At 46.8% G+C, this 21,251-nt stretch overlaps 1 protein-coding gene across 1 annotated transcript in view; it reads right to left on the reverse strand.

Annotated features, from left to right (window-relative positions):
- Window positions 1-21,251, reverse strand: part of GTF2F2 (general transcription factor IIF subunit 2) — a 933,714-nt gene that overhangs the window by 437,036 nt on the left and 475,427 nt on the right. The gene's annotated exons all lie outside the window — the stretch shown is intronic.

A 21,251-nucleotide genomic window follows, 5' to 3' on the forward strand; every position in this document is an offset into this window, starting at 1 on the left:
AATGAAGTCATGAAATGCAGGATGCACAGTGAAAAAAACACTGCCAACGTGGGGCTGGTTTGGCAAAGCTTAATGGGATTTCAAAGAACATGTTGTTAAAGGTGAGTAGTGAGTGCCGCTAAGTCGCATACATCCCACTAATATACACGGAGTTCAGCCCCCTTGGGTATTTAGGGCACAATAGTGGAACACTGCGTCCACACGCCCTTAGCAGGGGGCTTGCTCGTAGCCTAAGAAAGTAATGTCCATACAACAAGATTCACTACAAGAGTCACACTATTACCGTTTAAACAGTCTTTTCATTGTAACAGGAAAAATATAACATTCATTTTTTTTTAATGAAAAAAGTAACTCCCCTCCCCGTCCCCCTCATCTTAAAACTGGGGCCAATCAACGTAAGAAGCATTACTACAGTGGGATTACATATGGAATCTGCAATATTTTTTTCAAATGTGCCAGGTTTTATGCTCCACATGCATGATTTAAACAGGTGTATGGTATATAATAGGAACAGACCTTATCCTTTGCTTTGGTAACGCTGATTTGAAATTTCTCTCTTTTTGGGTGTTGGGCAGACTTCTCCAAGGAGTAGCTCTCCAGATACCTGTAAGTAGCTGTCCTGTGTGCAGCCTACCCTACTAACTTAAAAGACTTTTCAAAGATTAATTAATATATGCATACCAGAATTTAGTGTATTTGAAACGACAATGTGTACATTTTCAAACTCATAAGCTGATGTTTGTAGAAAAATGGCTGAATTCCACATTATATTTAAAGGTGATTTTTGAGTCATACATTATTTGGTGTTAAGGAGACTTATTACTGACAATATTACCATGGACCCATAGGCCTCGACATTTTGGCTATTTTATGCCACCCACGTATAGGCATTCCAAACTGAAAAAACTTTTTTATTGCTGACAACCCTACCATGTAATCTTGTCTGATTTGGGCACTAATAATATATGCAGCTCGGGAGGGTTTTAACTGCACAAAACTAGCTCTATTTATAGAAAACTTTGGGTACACCTCCCACCTCCACCCCGGGTAGGCCATCATTTGCATCACACCTGCTCTCCGGACACTCCGTGAGAATGGCTACTGTAATGCAGAGTTCACATGTATGTGCATAATTTTCACATCTACTTTGGTGGGTGAATTGTGAGCATTTTACTTGTACGTAAAATATTCATCTGTAATGGATGAGTTAGTCTTAGAAACATAATTTATTTTAGTGAATCAGTCAAACATGTGCTGCCCTGGGCAAGGTCCACATATTTATTTGAAAAAATGTATTTTTCGGTAAAGGTATTAACAAGTGTTTAAGTCCTGAAGCAGCTCCGTCCCACAAACAAAGGACGCACTCATCGCTTATTGAATAAGACCATGCCAAAGAAAACATCTAACACAACCACTTAGTATCTTGCATTGAAATTAAATGTTGATTCTAAACACTACGCAATTTCTATAGAATGACAAGGTCACAATACCCCAAACTCAACTTTGGCTCTGGTCTGCAAGGAAAGCTGGAATCAAGTGGATGTGCACAGACAGGCCATGTAGTTACAAGACCAAACTAACAGCAGATGTCCTATAACAATGGTGATAACACCTAAATGTAGCTACCGAGGCACAAGAGCTGTAGATTTGCAAGAAAAAGCTAAATAACAATCGGTCCAGTAACCCTGGTATTAAGATGAGTAGATCTTCCACAGCCTTTTAGATGCAAAGATCTTGCAGCAGTTACCCACTTAGCAGAAATATGCCATTCAAGAGAATGCAATGATCATCACGCACCTCTCATTCTCATAGGTGAACAAGATCATGCCAGGTGAGCTGGGCCAGATACGACCACATTCCCAGATACACTAGTATCTTGCACACAGCGGCGTGTTACACAGAACTATCAGCAAGCATTAATTCAGGCTGCCAAACCTGCCTCCGACCACCACACAGTATTTTTCCAGCTTTTCCTTTAATCTCCCTAGAACGTCCAACCTTGTTGACGTTTATGCAAATGTTTCTGAAAAGGTTTACCCTAACTATTTTGAGACTGGGCATATTTCAGAAAAAAATGTGAATACTTGGAAGTAGGCTTTTAATGTTTGTTACAAACAATCCTTTCACCAGCCACCAAATGTGTGATGTGATCAGCATAGTGGCTGTCACAGGACACATATTTGGTAAGCGTCAACTAGACTCCTATGCAATATGTTCAGACTACTTGAAACATATAATGATAACCGTGAAACACAAAAAAAGCTGAAAAACAGCTTACAGTAGTGCTCCCACCTCTTTAAGATTTTTTTTTAATTCTCGTACAACCTGGGGATGCTTGTTTACATGTGACTTGACGGTTCAGCTGTCTGCAAGATCTATTTTGACAGCTTAAAAAAATATATACAAAGTGAGCTTTAACTCCACCCAGAGGAATATTTTTCTTTCACGTTGTGTTATTGGATTTTTGTATAGAAAACAATAATTTTTTTCACTCTGAAAACACATGTGAATGCAGCAGCAGTGCAAGCTGTCATCCACACATACACAGGATAAATGTAACACAGGCAAAAGCAGTGATGGCTTACAAACCAGAAACAGCTTGCCAGCAGTGAACACTTCACTCACACTACTATACTAGGATAAACGTGAAGGAGAACAAAACAACCAGCAACCAGGAGTGTCAAGTGTGTACTGTGGATACTAATGTGGTACCCCAGTGTATGTGAATGCGTGTGGGGGTTACAGTGGGCAAATCAACAAATTAACAGGGTGATCCAAGCCGAGGTTCTGGCTGGGCTCTCAGAGACCATGCACAAGCCGAGCCCTGAGAATTTTGGCACCTAAATTGTGCAGCAAACACCATATATTGCTCAGCCATGACAGCAATGCCGTTAGTGGATTAAGAGTCAAGTCAGTTGGTGTGTGAACGTTGAATGTAGCCTAGATATTATATGGGAACATAATACATTTAAATCAGACACAATGAGGTGCTCATACAGCACGCGCGCCAAATTAATGTATTTGATTGTGCTCTCTATGTAATAATAAAAAAGAAAGCAGAGTGAAATAAAATATTTGCCTAGGATCACTCAAATTGGTAAAGTCAGGAAAAATCCTAGGTTTTCCGATTAAACATTGCGCCATTCAGCCCCTAGATAGGTATCCATTTCCCTCCCCCGTTTTACATCAAAGGTTAATCTTTTTTTCAATTACTGCCAATATGGGTTAGTGTGTGGGTGGCATGCAGAAGCCGCATACACATTTAAGCTTAGCTTGTTTTGGGCACGATGGTCCAAGGGGAGCTCGAGCCGAGTCTGAGCCAGGTGTTTGATTTGAGCATACAGTTGGTGGGGCTGAAGTAGGGAAATCCTTGGAAAAAAGCTACTGTGGCCCAACATATCTGTCAATTCTGATACACGAGGAGCTTTGCTTTAGGGGGCTGCACCTGCTCCACACTTCATCTGCAGGCCATTAGAGGCAGATGCCACCAAAGATGGCGCCTTGCTGCAACAAGGTGCTTATAAAAGTCTGTGTTGCTAAAGGAAAGGAACTTTTGTGTGTTGGGGTGTGGGGGTTCTGCTACAAAATATAACTGAGTTCGCGGCACAGAATGTTTCTCACTCTTGGTGGGACTAGCCTTGGCACCGCTAATACTCTGGCTTTAAAGGTCTAATGCTTGCAGATAGCAGTTGTGCATATCCGTGTTTGCATGTGTTGGCACATTCAAATAGAACCTATTGGCTTTGCCAGTGCTTGTTTAATATTTGTACTTCTGGTGGAATGGGCAGACCACTGGCAGACTCTAAAGGCTCTCAGGCTGCTACGAATTTTCTGAGTATTCAGACAAATTTTGCTTCGGGTTCTAGTACTTACGAGCGTGTAGTATCATTCATTACCCAAGAAGCATGCTGCGCCCTGAAGACTAGCTTTCCTCAGCCAAGTTTTTTCCGGATATGGCCTGTTGCGTCATTAACCTCAGTCGGTGCCTGACTAGTTTCCAATCTGTCTGTGCCGGCACTGTGACAAAGTGCGCCAAGCCAGCAGTGTGCTCCAGGAGCAGCCACGGGTAGATAAACACCAAGGCTGTCTGGCGGTGGTCTGAACAGAAAGGCGCTCCTGCGGTGAGCTGGGAAGGAAAGAAAGCTCAACAGTGGCGCAGTCATTTCACTTTCCAATTAAGGGGGGCGCACATAGGAGGGCGCCCGCACAGTGCTGGCTTTCATTCCAGCACTCAATCCCCAATTTATTACACAAATAAAAGATTACATCGAGCAGCAGTGAATGAATGCATTTTAAAGGGGGGTGCTGCCTGCACACGGGGAGGCTGGGATGCCGAAGGCTGCCAGCATGCCGAATATGTTCCCCTTCTAGAGGAGCATTTCACAGTGATGAAGGCTGCACACCCGTGCTGGATGTCAGATGGTGAGCAGCCACATTAGATTGCTGTACAGCTCGCATGCCAACAAGCATGTATTTCTGTGTTACCAGTCTGAAAATTAAAGAGCTTTTTGTAAACCAGCAATAGCTAAAGCGCGGTAAGTGATGTCGTGCAATGTATTTATTTGTGGTGTAGCCTGGGTGCCCACACAACGCTGAATCACTGTGCAACTTACAGGCTGGCCAGCAATGCTGCCCACAGACTCAGCAGTAAAGCTTCTGTACTGTACTGTGCTGCCACAGAGGGTCTGTTTCTGAGAACAGCAGGGAATTATACCAGTTCCAGCCGTCCTTGGGACGCAAGTCACGTGACCCCCCGCACCTCCAGTCTGACTTGGAGGGGCAGCCATCTCGAGAATAAGATCACCATGGATCCCTTTGGAAGGAAAACATGTGCTTCTTTTAAGGACCACACCAGGGCAGATCAGTTTGTGAAGGATTATTCTTCAAGACCCCTGGGCAGCACCAGCCTCGTCTCCCAGCTCTTTCTAATCTGATCTCTCCTCCACCATTCTAGATCCTCATGACCTCAGGAGTTTACTACAAACACTATATATTTGAATATAGCACTTGTCTTAGTGTAAAGATGTACCATTTTGTTTTTAATGTCTTGTGCAGATTCCCCAATGGAGATTGCCCGTGGAGTTCTGAGACGAAGATTGTAATTTCGGTTGCTTGTTGTGGTGCACTACAGAAGGAATTGCAGGGCGCAGTGAAGGTTCCTGAGGTGCGAGGGGTGGGAAGAGGCGGGTGAAGGGCACCCCAGAATATTATGATATGTGTTTATTACGTAGTGTACTCTTGTGTGCCCCCTCCCGTTTACTTGGCCCCTTAGCACTTTTCCTTGCAGATGTGTGTACATTTAAAGGTTGGCCAAGGACAGTTGACCAATGACCATGCGGGTGAACATGGACAGACCATACCCACTGTATCAAGAGTGGTGATCTGCTGGATTTTAGGTGTTCGATGTGGTTGCATTCTCAAGGCAGCAGTGGATAACTTGGACCATTCAACCAACCTAGGAGGGGGTAAATGCTGTCTCTAATGGATGTGCCACAAGGGTGCAGTCCTTTGACACTCCCCTAAATCTGTGGCAGCTGTGACAATCCTTGTGTCCCAGCACGGGGTTCTGCTAGACTACATGCTGCAGGGGGGAAATCGGTACTTTTGAATGTTTGAACCGAGTGCTTGTGTGAATGGGCGTGTGGAGTAAACAGGGTTGTTACACAGCTGATGTTGGATCTAATGTTTGGCTGATGACGAGGATTCCTCAAGTAGAAATTTTCATATACTGAGCAGTATGTAAATCTGTCCATAGTTGTGATTTGAACAGTCCAGGACTAACCCAGTAATCTGCTTCGCTCAATGCTCCCGTTTATCCGGTCTTCCTTTACCTCTGTCTCTATAGTTATCCGTGGCCACAATTCTCAAGAACATGTGGGATTCTTAAAATGCCTGAAGGATTTCTATAGTGAAGCAAACGACTTTCTTTCAGAATGATGTGTGCAACCATGGATTTAGCTAACAGGGGATTTTTGTGCCACAGAAGGTGGGATATTTTAATTGACTCCCTGAGCCAATAAATCTGGGTGGCAAACAAACCATAATAAATATTAACCTTCCTTCAAGAAATTTTGCATGGGGAGGGCAATCATTTTTCATTAACCACATAGCTGCTGTCCATTTTCCCCTCCTGTGCTGAGGAACGCAGGAGCCCATTGTTCATGACGAGCTCAGCTCGTCATCAGCACACGACACCCGTGGGTGATGACGAGCTGAGCTCGTCATCAGCATCGAAAGGGTTAAGCCACTGTTGTACTGCCTCAGAGTGTAGTCGTCAGGAAAAGACCCTCAGAGAGACGGGTGATGATGTAAGACATCTAGGGCTTATAGAGGGAAGAAACATGAGTGAGAGATTATTCAGGGGGTAAAATGACAAAATGCACATAAGAGATGGAATCCAATATAACACAATTTAAATACAGTTCTCGTTCACCCATCCAACCCAAAAGTTCTTTAACTTATCAGGGATTTGCCTTGCCTTCCAGTCTTGGCAACACCATCCTTTACCTTTTTCCCCTATTGTCTCCATTTCCTGAGGAGTCCGGGACATGAGAAACCGACATACTGGGACAATCTTGCAGTTGAAGATTCACTTCTCCCCCTCTGAACATCCCTGGATACTCGTGACTCTGCAACTTCATAATCCATCAGCCAACTATTGCTGCTTCCTCTACAACACTCATAATTACCATCAATAACAGAATGATCCGAATTATAAGTATTATCCCATTTTACCAATTTACTGAGGTGTCATACTTCACCATTACTCAGCAAACCTGAATTGGCGAACAAATCCACCTCTTGGAAAGGACCCTTGAACATACTGCTACCTTTCACAGTCTTTCCCCAGTCCTTCACCTTGATCCATTCACCCATGTTAAGGTTGACATCTCTTAAACCATACTTCAAATCCCGATACACCTTTTAACAAAACTGTGACTTCGAAATGTTGACTTTTACCTCCTCTAAAGACCAAATATTTAATATACGATTCTTTATGCAAGCTTAATTGTCTCTAGTACAAGGATCTCTTCCCCTCAACAACTTGAACGGAATAGGACGTGTCACAGTGGGTGTACTTCAGTACACCCACAACAATTTCTTGACTTCTACATCCAGATTAATACAATTTTTAATAGTGTTCGAGCTCTGGCCAACAGAACGCAGTTAAAGCGTTCTACAGCTCCAGTGCTAGCATTATGATAAGAGTCCAATTATCGCTTACCAAGGATTTGGGGAATGCCTTTGCCTAAAAGCCCTTCATCAAGAAATGCAGCTATGGCTGCAGAGTCAAACCTTTTTTAAAAGGCAGAGTTCAGGTTATTCCATCAACAAAGCCAGCAAGACTACAATATACCATGCAGCAGAATCCATGTTCAAAATAGGTGCTAAAACATCAATGGTCAAGGTTTCCAGAGGGCCTTCAGGATACTCATCCTTTCCATATCAATGTCAATACCCGGCCACCAATACTGTACCTTAATAATCCTTTTTTAGGTCGAGCATTCAAGACCTCTTGTATATACTTTAGTATATACTTATATGTGTATGTACTTTGTGGGCTCTGGAGATCAGCCCTAGGACTTTTTTCTGTTCCACTGCCTCTATTTAGCCGTCTTGAAAGAAAACGACCAGTAGAGGCCAGTAAAATACCAGAATTGCTTTCTGCTGAGGGACTTTCTTTTGAAAAGTTTCTGGCAACTGCCTCTATTTAACCTTCTTGATAGAAAATGACAAGCAGAGGTCAGTAAAATACCAGAATCACTTTAGCATTATCTAGATTCCAGTCCATTGAAATTGTCTTCCACGAGCACCCACAGACAATATTTTTTTCAAACCTTGTATTTTCAGTGATATGACCACCAAAGACTTGGATTTTATATTAAAAACGGAGCTTTGGACCATACCATTTTCAGCTGAATGGCAATATTCCTCTCCATGTGTTCCCATACCTGGCGTGTCACGCAGTTTGGTGCTTACTTTTCCTCCATGTTAAAGAACCGCAGATGTTTCAGCACCCAGGCTAATGTGCTGCGTGGCTAAATACATATAAGGTCCCGAAGATGAGATCGATTGCATTGCAAATGCTTGTTATTCTCTATAACCCCCAAGTGCTCTTTGTGATTAATTTGAAGGATTATTTTCCCTCTTACCGTTCATTAGAAACAGGTCACTGTAAAATCCACGTTAATCAATTAGCAGGAATCAGGTGTGGAGGTAAAGGTTACTTTATTAAGATCCAAGTAACTGACACCTCATCCAAAGCACAGGACTGGCAACTGTCATCTGAGTCACAGCTCTGCCCAGCACCAAGTCCAGTGTTCTAGATTCCATACACAGTTAAAGGGCAACACAAGTTTACATTACATAAATTAAGAGGATCACTGACAGAATATCGACAGTCAAAATATCGACTTGCCAAAATATTGAGGTAAAAATATCGAATGCCAGAATATCGACTTCCTATCTACAAACAGGTAACTGCATATATATCGACTCCAAAATAACGATAGCAAAAAATATAGACAGTCAAAAAAAATCGAATTTTTTAAATATCTTAAAAGTAATTTAAAACTAATATAATAATAAATATAAATAATGTAAACATACTTAAAATACTTAAATAAACTTAAAATTAATAAATAATTAATGTAACGTAATTTAATTAAAAAAAAATAAAAAAATATATATATATATATATATATATATATATATATATATATATAAATGAATGAAATGAGTTTTGTCATGCGCAAACTTTGCCCAATGGGCGTCAAGGCGCCTAATTCAAATAATACAGCTCGCAAATCAAACCAGCATTCTCTCATTGGTAGGCTTTGGTAAAGTACCACGTCTTAAGGGCCTTTTTGAACAGATCAATTGAGGGTAGGGTTTTTACCTCAATTGGAAGAGAGTTCCAGAGCTTAGGAGCGGTGACAGAAAAAGCTCTCGCTCCCTATCTGGCTAGCCTTGTGCGGGGCACTACCAGTTGAAATAACCCAGCAGATCGAAGGGATATGGTTGGGATATAGCGGGTAAGCAAAGACCCAAGTGCATCGTCCGTGCCAGCCGCAAGAGCTCTGTATGTAAGACATATAATCTTAAAAAAAGACTCTATGCTGAACAGGGAGCCAATGAAGATCTCTCCTAGCAGTCGTGGCTGAAGATGCCAAGGGAAGGGCCAGAACAAAACGCGCTGCAGCATTCTGCACGATTTGCAGTCGATGGATAAGGCCCTTGTTGGACTCCACATACAGGGAGTTGCAATAATCGAGCCTGGAGCCAACAAGAGCGACTGCAATCTGCTTACGAGCCTGGAGAGAAAGATAGTTACGGATCCTATTTAGAATCCTGATAACACCCCAGCATGTGGCCACGGTCCTATTTACTTGGCGCGTCATAGAGAGTGAGGTGTCAAAAACCACGCCGAGATTTCTGGCTGATTGGGAGGGAGTGGGGCAGGTGCCAAGAGATGAAGGCCACCACTCGCTCGACCAAACATCTTGGTCTTTCCCAAAGACCAAGACCTCTGTCTTGTCGCCGTTTAGCTTTAGGGAATTGATGATCATCCAATCTGCCACATGCTGCATGCATGACCTAAAACTAATGGCGAATGTATGGACAGAGGAATGAGCCAGTGACACCATGATCTGGGTGTCGTCGGCGTAGGACACCACCTCCACCCCTGCGATCTTACTAGTCTAGCAAGGGGGGCCACATAGATGTTAAACAGGGTCGGACTAAGGGCCGACCCCTGTGGCACCCCACATTGCAATGACTTGGCAGGGGAGAGGAAATTTCCAAGCTTTACTCTCTGTTCTCTACCAAGGAGAAAGGAGTTGAGAAGATTCAAGGCCGGCCCAGTAACCCCTGCCTCCCTAAGGAGTGGAGTGGTGTGGCTCACCAGTTAGAGGCGGCAGACCCGGGAGCAGAAGATGGCCGGGACCAGCGTTCAATTACCGACGCGGCAGGGTCGTGGACTTGGGTCAGCGGACTCGATAATTCTCGCTTCGGTGCCTACTCTAATCTGGGGTCTCACTCGGCAACTCTGGGCATTAGCTTGCCTAATCTCCACAACGGCCCCCCACCCCCAACGCCGGGGATGCCTGGCTCCACCCTGGGGACTCCCAGCAGGGACCATCCCACAACGAAAGCCAGGACGGGTTCCCCAGCGTTGCACAGCGCCAGGAAACCTCCGGGTAGCAGCGCGCTTTACAAGTGCAAACATAATAATAATAATAAGCCGAGATGTTAAAATGGCGGGAGACAGGGTATCGAACGCGGCTGTGAGATCTAATAGGACCAGTACTGTAGATTGGCCACTATCCTATTTGCGTCGGATGTTGTCTACTACGACAGTGAGTGCGGATTCGGTACTGTGGTACTTTCTGAATCCATGCTGTGTGTTATCAAGATACTCACTGGTCTCAAGAAAAGTGACGAGGTGAGAGTTGAGGTGTGCCTCCAATATTTTTGCAGGGGCCGGGAGCAGAGAGATTGGCCTGAAGTTTTTAAGAAGGCCAGGATCCAAAGACGGTTTCTTAAGGAGAGGCTTCTTCACAATAGCCTTCTTCCACACTGGTGGAAAGGAACCCTGGACAATAGCCCTATTCATGACTTCCAACATGGGCGGAAGAATGCTGTTTCTGCACTCCTTCAGTATTTTTAGAGGTAAAGGATCCATTGGGGAGGAAGATTTAGTCCTATCGAGTAGGAGGTTCAGTCCTTCCAAAGACAATAAGGGAAATTGCATGAATAGTTTGGAAGGGCCTTCACCCAAAGTGTCCAGACTGGCTATGGCAGAAGGAATATCCTTATCCAAGGAGTGGCATTGGGCTTCTAAAGCAATGTGAATGTCTGAGATTTTGCTGTGAAAGAAGTCGGAGATGTTATTACAAAGATCCTGAGAGCTAACTACAGGATCAGGGAGTTGGAGAGAGCATAGTGAATCAGCAATTTTAAAAAGTTCCCTAGATGAAGTTAGGGAACCTGTAAGATTGGAAAAGTACTCCTACTTTTCCACTACAACTCTCTGTTTGTAGTCCCGTAAGGCGGACATATGAACCTCTCGATCTTTCGGATCCCAGGATTTCCTCCAGCTTCTCTCGCTGCTCCTACACCCCTGCCTTAAGAGTCTCAGATGTTCAGAGAACTAGGGTCCAGTGGGTTTCTGCCGAGCTACATATCGAAGGGAGGCGGGGGCAAGCTTTTCCACAGCATTGGTAATAGAGTCCATAAGTTCTTGAGCTGCCTCATCCGCATCCTTCAAGGAGAAAGACTCAGAGATCCGAATATGAGAAGCAATAGTGTCATCGGTAATATTTCTAAAGTTTCTCCTAAGAGTAAATGAGGTAGCAACATGATTAGCTAAGGGCAGGGCAGGAAGGGCAAGTTCAAGCGGTACTGCAAAATGATCTGTCCAGACCAACAGCAAAGGCGGGCCAGTAGATAGCCTAGAATCACTAGAAAACACCCCATCAAGAATATGGCCAGCCTTGTGTGTTGGGCTGCTCACCAACTGAACAAGGTCAAAGCTCCGAGTGACTCAATTAATGTCAGGGTATCCTTCGAGTTGATTTCATCAAGATGGAAATTGAAATCACCCAAGATGGAAAGATAGGATTTTCCAAAATAAGGTTCTAGGATTCTGAGTAGATCTGAAGAAAAACTAGCCCTAGGGCCGGGTGACCTGTATATGAGTATCCCAGTAAAAGAGACAGATGGGGCACACAGAATGCAAAAATAGAGTGCCTCAAAGCGATCTCCAGGCATTGATAGAGATTTAACAGTGCAAGAAAAAGAAGATTTAAAAAGAACGGCAATTCCTCCACCTCTACGCAGTGGTCTATCCTGCCTATGGAGAGAATAGCCATCAGGAATGGCCAAGAGTAGATCGTGACCGGAGGAATCCGAAGCCCAGGTCTCCGTGATAAAGACCCAGTCCGGCTGTCTTTCTTCCACAAATTTGTGGAAGGCAACATTGTGCTTGACCAACGATCGCGCATTGATTAGGAAACCGGCTTTAGGCAACGAAACAGAAAGGCATCCCGAGCGCGAATGGGATCTAATAGGACTGGGAGCGGGGCAGCAAAAGGAAACCTTACATGTCATGCATCGCTGGGAATGTAAGATTCCTTCAGGAGAAAAGCGGTGAGAGCATCGCTGTTCTGATGGTCTAAAAGCCATGAGTTCCGACATAGAGTATTGCCTAGGCACCTCATAGAGTGGAGGGGGGGTGCCAGCCGAGTCCACATATACATATACATATTATTAACAAAACATATACAATATTTTTTCCGTAGGATAGCGAGAGGGTTACATTTACTATTCCCACTCCAAAGAGTGCAACAGTAGGGAAAGCGTTGGATAGCGTAGGGGTAAAAATTACTATTCCCACTCCAGAGAGCGCAACAGTAGGGAAAGCGTTGGATAGCGTAGGGGTAAAAATTACTATTCCCACTCCAGTGAGCGCAACAGTAGGGAAAGCTTTGGATAGCGTAGGGGTAAACATTACTATTCCCACTCCAGTGAGTGCAACAGTAGGGAAAGCGTTGGATAGTGTAGGGGTAAAAATTACTATTCCAACTCCAGAGAGTGCAACTGTAGAGCAAGCGTTGGATAGTGAGAGGGTAAAAATTACTATTACCACTCCAGAGAGAGGAACAGTAGGGAAAACGTTGGATAGCGTAGGGGTAAAAATTACTATTCCAACTCCAGAGAATGCATCAGTAGGGAAAGCGTTGGATAGCGTAGGGGTAAAAATTACTATTCCCACTCCAGTGAGTGCAACAGTAGGGAAAGCGTTGGATAGCGTAGGCGTAAAAATTACTATTCCCACTCCAGTGAGTGCAACAGTAGGGAAAGTTTTGGATAGCGTAGGGGTAAAAATTACTATTCCTACTCCAGTGAGTGCAACAGTAGGGAAAGCGTTGGATACCGTAGGGAGAAAAATTACTATTCCTACTCCAGAGAGTGCAACAGTAGGGAAAGCGTTGGATAGCGTAGGGATACAAATTACTATTCCTACTCCAGTGAGTGCAACAGTAGGGAAAGCTTTGGATAGCGTAGGGTTAAAAATTACTATTCCCACTCCAGTGAGTGCAATAGTAGGGAAAGTAAATACTTCATATATAAATATAAATACATAAATATTAATACCAATTACAAAATAATTAAAATATTGTACAATTTTATAAAACATATTAATCAATTAACAAATAAAAATTAACTAATAATAAAAATTACCTACTAATACTAATTATTTACCAATTACCAATACATTCATTTACAATATAAAAATAAATAAAAATTAGACAAAAAAATATTTACAAAATGTAATTACTTACAATTAAATTACTTCCCAAGCTATTCCCCTATAAACACACAACCCACTACAGAAAATAATGTAATAAAAGTAACATATTGATTAATTAATCAATTACAATAAATTACAAATTATATTAATTAATTACCAATTAATTAATTAACAATTAATTCTAAATAAATAACAATAAATAAAATAACATATTTAATTAATTATAATTACATCCCACCCTATTCCCCTATAAACCCACAACCCGCTACAGAAAATTAATGACTAAAATTAACATATTGATCAATAAATTAATTAAAATTAATTACCAATTATATTTTAATTATTTACAAAGTAATAATTAATTCACAATTATTTCCAAAAAAATACCAATAAATAAAATAACATTTAATTAATTATAATAAAATTACTTCCCACCCCATTCCCCTATAAACCCACAACCCGCTACAGAAACTAAATTACTAAAATTAACATATTCATCAATTAATCATTTAAAATTAATTAACATTTATATTTTAATTAATTACCAAATAATAATTAATTAACAATTAATTCTAAATAAGCACAAGTTACTACTTGTGTAACGATATATCTGTAAGAGACATTAGTTAGTGATAGATTCCTTACCTTAGAATATCCCCAGGCGTCAGACTGGATCCGGAAAGTTTTGCGTAGCAGTACCCTTGCGCGTCGGTAGGCGTCGTCTGCGGCTCCGCGTCCGTCGTCGGCGTCGTGGGCGCCGTGATGACGTCGTCGGAGTACTTAGACGCCGCCTCCGCGTGCTGACGTCAGTTCTTAGCCACAGCTTTTCCCCGCCAGAAGCGCAGAGCCATGACAAAAACCGACACTGGTGCCAAGAAACTAGGGCCCTGAAAGGGGATGACCTTAACCCTAGATATCGGTTCGCAGAACGGGGAGGATGGGTGGGTCGGTAAGGAATCTATCACTAACTAATGTCTCTTACAGATATATCGTTACACAAGTAGTAACTTGTGCATCTGAAAGAGACCCGTTAGTGATAGATTCCTTACCTTAGAATAGATACCCCAGCAATACCATCCCCGTGGTGGAGGGTCTGCGAACCAATATTCACACCAGAAAGTCCTGGAGAACGGAACAGCCGAAGTAGCCATCCCTCCGGACTTGACTGTCCAGGCAGTAGTGCCTCGCAAACGTGTGCAACGAAGCCCACGTAGCAGCCTGGCAAATGTCCTGCAAGGGCACACCTCGGCCCAAGGCAGTTGTATTGGCCGTGGCTCGAGTGGAATGAGCCCGCAGCCCAACAGGTGGTTCCTTCTTAGCCAAGGAGTAACACGCCTGGATGCACATGATAATCCATCGAGAAATGGTCCTCTTGTGCACCGCTTTCCCTTTCTTAGCGCCCGCGTACCCAACAAAGAGTTGATCATCCACCCGGAACTGGCGTGTGCGATCCAGATAGAACGAGAGCGCACGTTTTGGGTCCAGACGGTGGAGCCTCTCCTCCTCTCTCGAGGGGTGCGGAGGCGGAAAGAAGGTGGGCAATGTGATGGACTGCCCCATGTGGAAGGCCGTGACCACCTTGGGCAAGAAGGAGGGCCTAGTCCTCAAAACAACCTTGTCCGGATGGACTGAAAGGAAAGGAGGCTTACAAGAGAGGGCCTGGAGCTCACTCACTCTCCTGGCAGAGGTGATGGCTACCAGGAAGGCAGTCTTCAAAGAAAGAAGGTGAAGTGGACAGTTATGAAGTGGCTCAAAGGGAGCGCACATCAGAAATGTTAGAACCAGGTTCAAGTCCCACTGAGGCATCACGAAAGGAACAGGAGGAAAGGTATGAGTGATGCCTTTCAGAAATCTGTTTACTATAGGGGACTTGAACAAAGAAGGTTGGTCAGGCAGCCTCAAAAAGGCTGAAAGAGCCGAAAGATAGCCCTTGATAGTGCCCAGAGCAGAGCCCTGCTGGGCAAGAGAAAGAAGGAAGAGAAGAATCTCAGAGAGAGGGGCATTGAGAGGACCCACAGCCTTTGCTGTGCACCATGCCACAAATCTGTTCCACCTGCAGGCGTATAGCGTTTTTGTGGAGGGACGCCTGGCTGCCAGAATGATGTTGCAAACTTCAGGAGGCAAGTCAAATGGCCTCAACTGTCGCCGCTCAATCTCCATGCATGGAGGTGGAGACTGGACAGGTTCGGGTGGAGGACCGTCCCCTGCTGCTGCGACAGAAGGTCCTCCTGAAGAGGCAGACGAACCGGGGGATCGACTGACATACTGAGTAGCTCGGGATACCAGTACCTTCGTGCCCAGTCCGGAGCCACAAGGATAACCTGTGCTCGGTCGCGCTTGATCTTCTTCAGCACTCTGGGCAGAAGAGGTATAGGCGGAAAGGCGTACAACAGACCGCAGCTCCACTCGCGACGAAAAGCGTCTCCGAGCGAGTGCCGCCTTGGAAATTCCAACGCGCAGAACTGATGACATTGCGCGTTCTCTTCGGTGGCGAATAGATCTAACCAAGGCTCTCCCCAACGCAGAAAGAGGCCTTGCGCCACGTCCGAGTTCAGACGCCATTCGTGATCCATCGAGCACCGACGGCTGAGTTCGTCCGCCCTGGCGTTCAGAGAACCTGCCAGGTGTTGAACCACCAGAGTCACGCCCTGATGTTCCAGCCATTGCCAGAGGCGCAGAGCCTCCTGGCATAGGGTCCACGACCCCACACCGCCCTGTTTGTTGCAGTACCACATGGCGGTGGTGTTGTCCGTGAACACCTGCACTGCACTCCCTCGGACAGACGGGAGGAATGCTTTCAGTGCCAGACGAATCGCCCGCAGCTCCAACAGATTGATATGGAGCCGGGACTCCGCCGGAGACCAGAGTCCTCTGATCTCCGCCTCTCCCAAGTGGCCACCCCAGCCCTGGAGGGACGCGTCCGTCACAACCACGTGCTCCGGTTGGGGAAGGGAGAGGGATCTGCCGTTGACCCAATCGCGGTCCGTGAGCCACCACTGCAGCTGTCCCGCAGTGCCCTCTGAGATCAGGACATGGTCGGAAAGGTTTCCCCGGTGCTGGGCCCACTGCAGAGCCCGCATCCGCCACCATGCGTGATGCACCAGAAGGATGCAGGAGGCTATCAGCCCCAGAAGCCGCAGCGTCAGCCTGACCGAAACCCGGGATAACGGTCCGAAGATCGTAATCAGGGCCTGAATATCCCGAACTCGCTGTTCGGGCGGGTAAACCCGAAACTGCGCCGAGTCGAGAACCGCTCCGATGAAAAGGAGCTTCTGAGAGGGGCACAGGTGTGACTTCGGCACATTGATGGAAAATCCCAGCCTGTGCAGGAGATCCGCCGTAGTCTGGAGGTGGTTGACGACTGCCTGGGGCGAGCCCGCCTTCAACAACCAGTCGTCTAGGTAGGGGAAGACTGAAACCCCTAACCTGCGCAGGTGAGCTGCGACCACCACCATCACCTTCGTGAACACCCGTGGGGCGCTGGTAAGGCCGAAGGGGAGCACGGTAAACTGAAAGTGCTCGAGGCCTACCGTGAACCGCAGGTAACGCCGGTGGGCCGGCAGGACGGGGATGTGGAAATACGCATCCTGCAAGTCCAACGCTACCATCCAGTCTCCTGGGTCTAGGGCAGCCAAGACCTGAGCCAGTGTCAGCATTTTGAACTTCTCCTTCCGGAGGAAGCCGTTGACGTTCCTCAGATCCAAGATAGGGCGTAGGCCCCCTTAGCCCTTCTTGGGTACCAGGAAGTAGTGGGAGTAGCAACCACGACCTACTTCTGGCCCAGGAACGCACTCGATGGCCCCCTTGGCCAAGAGGGCCGAAACTTCCTCCTGCAGGAGCCGCAAATGATCCCCCGATACGCGGTGGTGTTGCGGTGGCATGGCTTGAGGGGTCGTCTCGAAGGGGAGGGAGTAGCCCCTTCGGACGATCTGCAGCACCCACCTGTCCGAAGTGACTGTGCTCCAGTGAGAGTGGTGATGGCGAACCCTGCCCCCCACTGGCGTCACATGGGCCGAAAAGCACGGACTAGGAGGGTTTAGAGGCGGATGCTGCGGGGGCAGGTGTGGACTGGCTCCGCTTGCCTCCCCGACCGCCTCCACGGCGGTTTCCACGGCCGCCGCCGCGCTTGACGACAGTTTGCGGCGAGTGGCTGGCGGCACGCGTGGGGACGCCCCTTCCTTGGCCACGAAAGGAGCGAAAGACACCCACTTGCTGGCGCGGGGCCGAGAGGCCCAAGGACTTGGCCGTAGCCCTGGAGTCCTTAAAGCGCTCGAGCGCGTGGTCTGCCTTGTCGCCAAAGAGGCGACGGCCATCGAACGGCATGTCCATGAGGGTATTCTGGACATCAGCCGAGAAGTTGGCGGATCTGAGCCAGGCGTGGCGTCGAATCGCCACCGTCGTAGCCATCGCTCTGCCCAGCGAGTCAATTGTATCCAGTCCGCACCTGATCGAATACTTCGCTGCGTCCCTGCCCTCCACTAGGGCTTGGCCGAGTTTGGCCCGTACCTCCAACGGACACTCTGGCAGCAATTCCGCCACCGTTTCCCATATAGAATGGGTGTAACGGCCCAAGAGGCATGCGGTGTTGGAAGACCGCAGTCCTAAGCTAAGGGACGAGAATACCTTTTTGCCAAAGGCCTCGTACCTCTTGGATTCCCTGTCAGGGGGAGCCGACGGGAAGGCGGTCTGGGAATTAGAGGCCTGGATAACCAGACTCTCAGGGTGGGGTGGGTGGACAGGAAACATGGGTCGCCCGGAGCCGGGCGGTGGCGTCTGGCCACGTTCCTATCTACAGGCAAACCTGTAGCGGGCCTGGACCAAGTGCCCAAAAGAACGTCCGACAAGGCCTCATTAAACGGCAGCATAGGCTCCATGGAGCATGACTGCGGCTTAAGGACCTCAGTGAGGAGGTTAGTCCTCACGGCCGCGACGGGGAGCTCAAGGCCCAAAGCCTTAGCAGCCCTCATCAACACCACACTATATGTCGCGCCCTCCTCCGAAGCCACGGAAGGAGGAGAGACGAATCCAGTGTCTGGAGAGGTGTCCAGGCCACTGGCCTCCCCAAGGTCTCCTGTCCAGTCCATGTTAGACTGACATTCCCTTGTCAGAGGGTCCTCAGACCCCTCCCAATCCTCCTCTTCCCCCATCTCCTGAGACTCAGGGTCGTAAGTGAATGAGGATGGATCATAGGGAAGGAAATCCCCCCCCGACCGGCGTCGAGATCGGCGCTGACAGGCCCCGTCCCGACGCCGGAACCCATACAGAGGAGGCATTGGGGATGGCGTTGGCTGAGGCCGACGCCGGAGGGGACACCACACGGACCGACCCCGGGGGGGTCGTAAGGTCCACCGGGGACGTTCCAGCGCCCGACGAGGGCCGAACGGCACCCTGCGGCGTCAGGCCCGAAGGCACCGACGACGCCGGGACCGCTGAACCCTGCGGCGCCGAGCCCGAGGGCAGCGGCGGCGTCGGGATCGTGGAGCCCTGCAGCCCCGGCAAGCACCCGAAGGCGTCGGGGTCGCATCCCCCGACCCACTAGGGCCCCCAGACGGGTTCACTGGGCCCGAAGGCGCCGCGGAACCCGTCGGAGAAGAAAGGGACCTCATGGCCATGAGGAAGCGCTCTATCTCCTCCGGCGTCGCGTTCAGCCCAGGGACCGGGGGGTATGGAGCCGAACGCTGTGCCCGCGACTCCTGAGGAGCCGCGTGGGCGGTGTCACCCGAACCCCCGGCCGCATCTCGCGAGCGTCGGGGGGGAGTCGGAAGAGCGATGATGTCTCTTCGACTTCTTATGCTTCTTACCTGATGACTTGGACCCGGAGGAGTGGCGCCGACTCCCGGAGCTGTGACGGCTCCGCCCCCGCGACCGGTCCCTCGACCTCCCGTGGGACCGGGACCTGGACCTCACACGGCGCGGGGCCGACTGGCGGATCTCGAGTCGCCTGCGGGACCGCTCCCGCCTGGCCTTCCTCGAGAGGGCCCGACAGTCGGAGCAGGCCTCGTCATCATGGTCGACGCCCAAACACGTCAGGCACAGGCGGTGCGGATCCGTAATCGACATGAGGCGTTCGCACTCGTCGCAGTGCTTGAAGCCGGGCATCCCTAATGGCACCGTCGGAGTCGTGAAGACTTCGAAATAGATCAAAAGATCCAAAAAGTTAGTCAAAAAATGACTAGGGAACTGCTTTTTCCAGATCTGCGGTGGCTGGCGCGGAAAAAAGAACTGACGTCAGCACGCGGAGGCGGCGTCTAAGTACTCCGACGACGTCATCACGGCGCCCACGACGCCGACGACGGACGCGGAGCCTCAGACGACGCCTACCGACGCGCAAGGGTACTGCTATGCAAAACTTTCCGGATCCAGTCTGACGCCTGGGGATATTCTAAGGTAAGGAATCTATCACTAACGTGTCTCTTTCAGATATAATAAATACCAACATATTTAATTAATTATAATTAAATTACTTCCCACCCTATTCCCCTATAAACCCACAACCCGCTACAGAATTATATTACACAAAAATTAAAAATTAATATTAACTTACCTTAAATTCGATATTTTTGTTGTCTATATTCTGTCTAGTCTATATTATGTCCATTCTATTCGATATTAAAATCTTCTAGTCGATATTTTGGTAGTCTATATTCGGTCTAGTCGATATTATGTCTATTCTATATTTTTTACTCGATATTATGTCTAGTCGATAATAAAAACTCGATATTTTGACTCTATACCAAATTAAGACACTACATTACCTTCTCCCTATTAATACAACGTACATAAATAAAGAAAACATGCTTAACATAAGACTAAAAATCATTATACCCGAGAATAAAGCTAAACATGTTCATAATTAAAATCACACGAAATCCTGTAACTGAGAAGGACGTCTAACAGCCCTTTTGGGTCTCACACGAGAGGATGATGACGAAGTATAAGTTGAGTGAGAAGAAGTAGAAGCTGGGAGAGATGAAGAACATGACACTTCCAAGGGAAGACACTTAGACACTCTATTTAGATTTCAGACCCTGTGGTCATTGGTCTTAATTGCATTCCTAAAGATTTTAATCACTTTAAAAGGTTTACTGAATTTGGAATCATTAGTGTCAAAGCTGGGAGACCTGATTTTTATCCAACCCCCCACGGAAACTATCGTTTTCTTTGTAGCTTTGCGGGTATCAAACCATGCTTTGCGTTTGACCAATATTTTTTCCTGTTTCTCTTTCCACCCTTCAACCCCACCAACGTTCCTGTCCACCAAGGTACTTTTAGCTAACACCCACGAAGGACATACTTCAACATTAGGCATCATTCCCCTAAAGAGCCTAAAGGGTGAAACACCAGTGGAGGAATGTGGGGTAAACCTATATTCCTTTACTTTCTTTCTCATTGCCAGTTCCCAGTTCTTACCTGACACAGAGGCTTGCTGTAAGCACTCTTTCAATACTTTGACAAACCTCTCTACTAGACCATTGCATTCAGGGTGATAAAGGGCTGCTCTTTTGTGCCTTATACCTCTCGAAGAGAAAAAGTCCTTGAAAGCCTTTGAAGTGAATTGCACACAGTTATCCGACAATAGTGAGAGGGAAATCCTTCCCATTCAAACAATTCATCCAAAAAAATCAATGACAACCTTGGATTCTATGGAATTCACGAATCTAATTTCCGGCCACCGGGAATACATATCCATACAGACTATGACGTACCTATCAGCAGCATTCCTTTTCACAGGGCCCAAAATATCAATCGATATATCACTCCAGGGACCAGCAGAGAGTTCCCTTTTTATCACTGGTTGTGTCCTACATTTTAGTATTTTATCACTCCTGGCACACTCAGGACAATTTCTAATCACTCTCTCCACATGAGAGTCGACGCCCGGCCACCAATAAGCCTCCTTTATCCTCTCTGGTTTTGACTCTACCCATGTGGCTAG

The sequence above is a fragment of the Lissotriton vulgaris genome, chromosome 8, assembly GCF_964263255.1.
Source record: "Lissotriton vulgaris chromosome 8, aLisVul1.2, whole genome shotgun sequence".
NCBI classification, from domain to species: Eukaryota; Metazoa; Chordata; class Amphibia; order Caudata; family Salamandridae; genus Lissotriton; species Lissotriton vulgaris.